Source organism: Podarcis bocagei (genome assembly GCF_964188305.1).
Source record: "Podarcis bocagei genome assembly, chromosome: 16".
Lineage (NCBI taxonomy): Eukaryota > Metazoa > Chordata > Lepidosauria > Squamata > Lacertidae > Podarcis > Podarcis bocagei.
In genome coordinates this window covers 42,979,988-42,988,685 of record NC_138142.1, presented here as the reverse complement: position 1 = coordinate 42,988,685, position 8,698 = coordinate 42,979,988, and the positions used below count along the sequence as shown (strand labels likewise).

At 47.6% G+C, this 8,698-nt stretch overlaps 1 protein-coding gene across 1 annotated transcript in view; it reads left to right on the top strand.

The window, feature by feature from the left end:
• The window catches only part of LOC308575092 (T-lymphocyte surface antigen Ly-9-like), a 51,364-nt gene that overhangs the window by 39,915 nt on the left and 2,751 nt on the right, over positions 1–8,698 (top strand). The window lies entirely within an intron of this gene.

Below are 8,698 nucleotides of genomic sequence, written 5' to 3'. Positions count from 1 at the left end.
GATATTTGTTGCTGAGCTGAAATTGGGGGGAGAATCTGCGTGTATTATGGTGTGCAGTGCAACAAAATAAAAGCACAGGATATGATGACTGTAAGTCCACCTTGTCTCTAGGGCAGAAATGTTTTCCTGCCAGATTTTTTCCTATGATGTGTCAGTCATTCACCAATACAAAATAAATGTCAGAAAAGAGGAAATGTTGAATTAGAGGAGACAACCAATGAGCAGGAAAAGGCAGTGAAAGAAGACTGGAAGAAATTTAAAGACTATTTACAGAAATATTGTAAAATTAATGAATGTTAGAAGGATGTTGGATAGAAACTAAGGCGTTTCCAGCTGTAATGCTTTAGGAGATACGAAAAAAAGGTTTACAAATGGGTAAAAGCTTAATGGTAAGGATTTGCTGAACTAACAAATTGAAGTGGAATACAAAGAAGGGAGGTAGGAGGAGGTCTGGGGAAACAAGCGTAAGGAAGATATGTTATGGAAAATTATCTGTTTTTAACTGTTTTTATGTTGTATTTTGTTTCTTTTTATTTTTCATTTTCATTGTTATATCTTAAAAACTTTAATAAATATCTTTTGGGGGGAAAAACAATGAGCAGGAAAAGGCAACTGGGGATCCTGGTGGAACAGACTCAGTTTCTTCTCTGAACTCTATATTAACTTACCTTGGTTTCACAAAAAATAGTGCATAATCATTTTTTCCTGAAACACACAAGCAGATTGTTTTTAGATTCCTGCTTGGCATAATTTTTCACTGGGTTAGATCTTTCTGTATTGAGTTTTCAACAGACATTTTGCAAAGTTCTGATTTTGTAAACTGCTTTGAGGTTTTATGGCAACCATGAAATAATAGTAATAATAATAAATTTTATTTATATCCCGCCCTCCCCAGCCAAAACCGGGCTCAGGGCGGCTAACAACACTAAAATAGTGCAACATTCTTAAAACATTATAAAAATTAATTAAAATCAAAATTGATGGCAACCATAAACTAAAGTTCTGTAAAGATTGCCAAAGGAGGGAGTCAGGCTGCGCCCTGACCAAAGGCCTGGCGGAACAACTCTGTCTTGCAGGCCCTGCGGAAAGATGCCAGGTCCCGCAGGGTCCTAGTCTCTTGTGACAGAGCATTCCACCAGGTTGGAGCTGCAGCCGAGAAGGCCCTGGCTCTAGTTGAGGCCAGCCTAACCTCTCTGAGGCCTGGGACCTTGAGGGTGTTATTATTTGTAGACCGTAGGTTTCTCTGTGGGGCATACCAGGAGAGGCGGTCCCATAGGTACGAGGGTCCTAGGCCGTATAGGGCTTTGAAGGTTAAAACCAGCACCTTAAACCTGATCCTGTACTCCACCGGGAGCCAGTGCAGCTGGTATAGTACCAGGTGAATGTGATCTCGCAGCGAAGATCCCGTAAGGAGTCTTGCTGCAGCATTCTGCACCCGCTGGAGTTTCTGGGTCAGTCTCAAGGGCAGCCCCACGTAGAGCGAGTTACAATAATCCAGTCTGTGTTGGAATTCTGCTTGGGTCAGAGGAATGTGCCACAGCGTAGGCACCGGCAGATATTCCTGTCGACCTCCCCGCGTCTCCACTCTGCTGATAAGCAGGCGAGGTCCCGGCGATTCATCTCAGATGTGTGAGAGGAACACACCGTTCTCCCTCTCTCCCCTTTGGTGTCCCCAAGGAGGGGAAAGAAGCAGACAGAAAACTATTTACATCTTTTATTTCTGTCTCTCATATCAGTACAGAGAAACACGTCTGCACTCGACAACAGCAAGAAGAAACTCCACCCATGTACTTCCAGTACGGGTCATATGACACACACACTGAGCTAACATCCGGTGCTCAGTTCAGATTGGACTGCCCCTTTGTTTCCATGGCAACAGTCACAAACATCCTGTCTGGCTTTCCAGCCACAAGCAGCTGACTGAGCTGCTGGAGCCTTTGCTTGCTGCAGCATTGGTGCTTTATGGTAACATACTCCCCCTAAAGTATCAATGCGTGCCGCGAGCAAAGCGTCATCCAGAGAAGAAAACAAACAGTTGTTATACTTATAACATTCCCCTGTTGTTTCAGTTCCTCCCTTGGAACTACCCGCCACTGGTTTAACCAATGTACCTCTCTGGTTGTGTGACTTCGCATTTCCTTGGTTAACAACTCTCTGTTGTGCCTTTGTCTCTGACTCAGACACAGCTTCAATCTTTCCTTGATCGTTTACAACAGCAACATATGCAAGGTTAGCAAACTCCTTTGAATACCTCTTGGGTTGTACACCCTTCGTTGCTCTCTCAGACCTACGTAAGAGCTGCTGCTCTTCTCTGCTTTCTGGTTCAGCCTCTGAACACTCTGGAGAACCAGTACTAAGCTTAATCAGTGGTTTATCCTCCTTTTCTGAGGGTCTAGTCATTATTTGAGATTTCCTCTCAATGACTGTGACAACTGAGCTGTCTGAGCTATCAGTGTCATCATCATCAGTACCACTGAACTCAATAAGATCAAACTCATCATCATCATCATCAGAATCATCTGTGGAAAAAGTGTGAACTATCACTCTCTCCCGTTCAGGAGCACTCTCTAGAAACTTTGTGAGAATCACCTGACCAGATTCAGACAAAATTACTCTGTAGAGACCTTTTTCATAACCCACAAAGATGCCTCTGGCATTCTTTACCCCACTTGGAGCTTCTGTTCTCACATGAGACCCGAAAACCTTGAAATAGGCAACAGAAGGTTTTCTATTAAACAGCTTCTCAAAAGGAGAACATCCCAACTCTGTTGAGACTTTTCTCAACCACACATGAAGATAGGACGCTAGAGATTCGGCCCAATAATCATGTGGCAAATGTGAACTTAGCAATTGCGCATGCATCCCCTTTTGCAATTCTTTGTTCACCCTAACACAGACACATTTCTTCCACGCTTCTTCGGAAGTAGCAAGTTTGTGCCTTATCCCTTTTCCATCCAGGAACCTCTGGAAATCCTGTAAAAGAAAAACTGGCTTGTCATCTGTGAAAAGACAATCAATGTTAGCATCATGCATACTTTTAACCTTGTCACAAAACTCTTGAAACTTTTCTAAAGTTTCCTGCGGTTTCTTCATCATATAAACCCAAGAATAATTAGTGTAACAATCAACACACACAAGGTAATATTTTGCACCGCCTCTAGATGGTTCTAGAGGACCAATCACATCAGCATACACCCGCTGAAAAGCTCTGTCGACCTTCTTGGACACCTTCCTGGTGCTCATACTGGTCACACCTGCAAGAGAAATTTCGTTAGAATCAGAAGTATTACATTTCATGTAATCACTTTGATCAAAAGTCAACAAATACAGTCCATCTTTCTCTTTGGCAGTTAGAAACAGTTCTCCATCTTTGTAGATCTTGCATCTTTTAGCATCATAGTACAGTTTTAGTCCCCTCTTTGCAATCTGCGAAGCACTCAGCAGACTAAATTTCAGTTCTGGAACCAGGTAAACATCGTTTATAGTCAAGTTCAGACTCTCAAGATACACAGTTCCAATTCCGGTAGCTTCCAATTCTTGACCGTTGGCTTGTTTCACAGTGAAGCTTTGCTTCTTCAACATCGAAAACAGTTCTCTGTGTGGGCAGAGATGCTTCGTGGCGCCCGTATCAATTATGAATGCGTTCCCAACATCTGGCGTGGTTCCTTTCGCCATCATCGCCTTTGCAGGTTTCATCTGGCACTTGGTACGGCTTTTGCTTGACGCCTCAGGCTTCGTAGAGCTGTTCTTGGCTCCTTTTGACTGTCGCGGCTTCTTACAGTTTCGCTGTAGATGCCCAGTCTGTCCACAATTATAGCATCGGACGGCACTCAATGCTACGGCATGCTCTCCAGTAGATTCAGCAGTGGGAAGATTTGAACTCTGTTCTTGCCTCCCTCTGTCTTTCACTTCCAGTGCAGCAAGTCTGTCGTGTTCGTTCAGGACCACAGCACACACTCTTTCCACGGTTAGCTGAGCCGCCGGTAGGGAACCAAGCTGACTGGCAACAACCTTATAGGTGTGACTAAGGCTGTTTATCATCATGAAACAAAACACTTCCTCCTGTAGACGGAAATTGCGTTCCACCATCTGTTGACGCAGGAACTTCATTTCTGTCAGGTGCGCTTGAACATCTCCATCAGGCGCTAATCTCAGATTGGTCAACTTCTCAAAATACAGCAACGCTGAAGAACCAGCATCTCTCTGATGCGTTGTACGCAGCGCGTTCCAAACCTCTTGCGCAAATTCCAAATGCTGTATATGCACAAGCTGCTCATCTGAGACACACAGAATTATAGCAGTCCTAGCCTTCACATTCTGTGACTCCCAAGCACGCGTTGGTGCTGCTGGGATGGGATTCTCAATCACCCCAAACAGTCTCTGATTCTGCAGCAGGGCCTTCATCTTAATAGACCAAGATGAATAATTGTCATTGGTCAGGAGGGGTGGAGAAGGCAAGCCTCCCCCCTTCTTGGCATCCATTTTGAGTCCTTGCATTGACTCTAAAACACAAGCCTCTAAAATCCAATAGCTGGCTTGTTTACACTCTTGACACCTGGCAACTCTGACACTGGCTGCGTTGGAAAGTCCCTTTCAGCAGTTCGTGAGGACCTAGTCATAACAAAACTTTGTTTACGCCTCTCTGAGGCATAGTCTGACTGTCCAGCCCTCTCGAGTAGCTTTCCATTTCTCCTCTCTGAGGCACAGCCTTCTGAAGGACGTTGCTTAGCAACAGCGCATTCCTTTCCTCGGACAGGAAACCACAAAAATGCCTGGTATGCAGGCCTCTTCTAAGTTGGAGCTGCTTTCCCACACTCGCTGTCCGTGAAGCAGTGAATGAATCAATCTGCATTCACACTTCTAAGCCCTTAAAGTCTCATACCTTGAGCATCGGCTTGGCTGTCAGCTTCTTCTGGTCAGCTTCTGGCTGCAGAGAATCAGCCTCTCCAATCAGGCTTCCATGGAGCAGAGGAGGACAATTCACCAGCCTCTCATGCAGATGTCCGATGGATCGAAGAAAACAGCAACCATCCGAAGGCTGCCACTGTTGGAATTCTGCTTGGGTCAGAGGAATGTGCCACAGCGTAGGCACCGGCAGATATTCCTGTCGACCTCCCCGCGTCTCCACTCTGCTGATAAGCAGGCGAGGTCCCGGCGATTCATCTCAGATGTGTGAGAGGAACACACCGTTCTCCCTCTCTCCCCTTTGGTGTCCCCAAGGAGGGGAAAGAAGCAGACAGAAAACTATTTACATCTTTTATTTCTGTCTCTCATATCAGTACAGAGAAACACGTCTGCACTCGACAACAGCAAGAAGAAACTCCACCCATGTACTTCCAGTACGGGTCATATGACACACACACTGAGCTAACATCCGGTGCTCAGTTCAGATTGGACTGCCCCTTTGTTTCCATGGCAACAGTCACAAACATCCTGTCTGGCTTTCCAGCCACAAGCAGCTGACTGAGCTGCTGGAGCCTTTGCTTGCTGCAGCATTGGTGCTTTATGGTAACAGTCTGGAGGCGACTGTCGCGTGGATCACAGTGGCTAGGTCAGGGCGAGAGAGGTAAGGAGCCAACTGCTTAGCTTGGCGGAGATGAAAAAATGCCGCCTTTGTTATAGCTGCAACTTGCGCCTCCATGGAGAGGGAGGTATCAAAGATTACACCCAAACTCTTAACGGCCGGTGCTGGCACTAATTGCACCCCCGCAAGAGATGGGAGTTGCCCCCTCAATCCCATATCGTCCCGTCCCAGCCAGAGGACCTCTGTCTTCGAAGGATTTAACTTCAACCGGCTCCCATGTAACCATCCAGCCACAGCTTCCAAGCATCTGATCAGTGTGTCTGGGGCCGAGTCAGGATGGCCATCCATCAACAGATAGAGTTGGGTGTCATCGGCATACTGATGGCAACCCAGCCCAAAACTCCGGACAAGCTGGGCGAGGGGGCGCATAAAGATGTTAAAAAGCATCGGGGAGAGTATCGCACCCTGGGGCACTCCACACACCAAGGAGTGGCGGGATGACAATTCCCCCGTCAAGCGCCACCCTCTGTCCCCGACCAGAGAGAAATGAGCGCAGCCATTGAAGGACTGTGCCCTGGCAAGGCGGTGGTCCAAGAGTTCGTGATCGACCATGTCGAAGGCTGCTGACAGGTCTAGAAGAATCAGCAGCCCCTACCCGCCTCGATCCAGCTCCCTGCGGAGATCATCTGTTAGGGCGACCAGAGCCGTCTCAGTCCCATGACCAGCACGGAAGCCGGACTGGAATGGATCCAGAGCCGATGTTTCATCCAGAAACCTACCAAGCTGTTCAGCAACCGCTCTCTCAATCACCTTACCCAGGAATGGAAGATTCGAAACCGGGCGGTAATTGGATAGATCTAAGGGATCTAATGATGTTTTCTTTAAGAGTGGGTGCACCACTGCCTCCTTCAGTTCCCCTGGGAATGTCCCGGTGCCAAGGGACAAATTGATGATATCCCCCAGGAGGGCCCGCACCTCGTCTGGACACGCTCTAATCAGCCAAGACGGGCACGGGTCGAGAGGACAGGTGGTGGGCTTTCCAGCTTGGAGGAGTCTGTCCACATCGGCTGGGGATATCTGGGCAAAGTGGTCCAATACTGGACCCGAGGACAGTCAAGGGGCCTCCAGTTCCTTTATTGTATCCAAATTGGCAGGGAGGTCATGGCGGAGCAACAGGACCTTCTCCGCAAAAAAGCTCGCAAATGCCTCACAGCTGTGTGTCAATTTGTTATTTAAATTTGGCTGTCCTTCAAGGGACGTTAAAGACCGAATTATACTAAATAATTGCGCCGGGTGAGAGCTAGCAGATGCAATGGAGGCCGAGAAGTAGGACTTCTTAGCGGCCTTCACTGCCATCTAGTAGGTTTTCATAAAAACCCTATAAGATGTTCTTGAAGCTCCGTCACAGGCACCCCGCCATACTTGATCTAGCCGTCTGAGGTCCTGCTTTATTTACCGGAGCTCCTCGGTAAACCAGGGAGCCTGGTTTCTGCGGGGTCGCAGAGGGCGCTTAGGTGCGATCTCATTGATGGCTGCCAGGAGCTGGGTATTCCAGCCCTCAACAAGCTCCGTCAATGAGTCGCCAGGGGGAGCAAGGTCCCACAAGGCCTGACGGAATCTATCAGGGTCCATTAGCCTCTGCGGGCGAGCCCAAATCGGCTCGCCACCTAAGCAGGGTGGGGGTGGAAAGTCAATCCTGGCTTTCAGAGCGCAGTGATCAGACCATGGCACCTTCGTCAAAGGAAACATGATCACATCTATAGTGACGCCAAAGATCAAATCCAGCGTGTGGCCTGCTTGATGTGTGGGGCCCGAAACAAACTGGGAGAGCCCTAGTGTCGCCATGGAAGACACCAGGTCCAGAGCCTGTGAGGAGGGAGTGAAGTCCCCCAATATCAATAGGTTAGGGAACTCCAAGGCCCAGCCAGCCACCGCCTCCAGCAGGCCTGACAGGGTGGCTGCTGTTGCGCTAGATGGCCGGTACACCAGCCAGACAGCCAAGCTCACCTCGGAGCCCCACACTAGGCCAACACATTCAATGCCGGGGATCGATGGTGATGGTAGAGCCCTGAAAGAACAATCTTCCCGGATTAATAATGCCACCCCTCCCCCCCGGACCACAGTCTGCGATTGGTGGAGGACGGAGAAACCCGGGGGCGCCATCTCTCGTAAGGTAACAGTTACCCCTTCGCGCACCCAGGTCTCTGTCACACAAGCCAGGTCGACCCCCTGAGAGGTAAATAAATCTTGCAGGGTAGCGGTTTTGTTGCCTATAGACCTGGCATTGCACAGCACCAGTGAAGGAGGTGAGTAATCCTTGCTCACCCTACCCTCGTCCCTCGGGATGGGGCGCAGATTGGAAGGGGTACGAGCATATCCATATCTCGATCCCCTTCGCCTATGACATCTGCCCCCACCGCCATACCTCCCTCGACCCTCCACAGTAGGAATCCCAAGCCTCATACTAACCTCCATTTACAAAATATAAAAGCAAAAAAAACCAAAAAACCCAAAACAAAACAAAACAAAAAAACACAAACAGTTACACCAAAACCAAACCAATCCCCACCCCACTCAACAACCATCCCACCCCAACCCAAAATAAAACAAAGCAAAATAAAAATATATGAATAAAAACCACCGTTTATGGTGGTACAACAAAGTAAAAAGTAAAAACCTTTTTAAAGCACTTTAAAATATATAAAAACATTTTTAACATTTGCTGCAGCAGCACCAGTGTCCTTAAAGTTGTGGCGGTGGTGAGTGTGGGCCCTGCCCCCCGGCCTGGTGGTGTGGGCTTGCAGGGGGAAGAGTCCTCCCCACAAACCCATGGCGAAGCGGCAGCAGCAAAGTAATAATCTTGTGAACTGAAATAAATGAACTTTTGTTCCTTGTGAGGGGAAATTTTACTTATTTTTTGGAATTTTTCCTTGGGACAATTACACAAAGCCAGATATTCCAAAAAATTCAGCATTGCAAAGCTCTGAAAAGATTTAAGTGTTTAATCAATCGTCTTTTTAGACTTCACTAAAAAATAATAATAATCTAATTTTCACCTTTGTTTGTATCTCCTCCCCCACCACCCTCCCCTCACTAGACACTTTAAGCCATGCAGTGGGGAATCTAACCCATCAGATGAAGGGAATCCTGGGAGGATCAGTCTTGTTTCCTGCC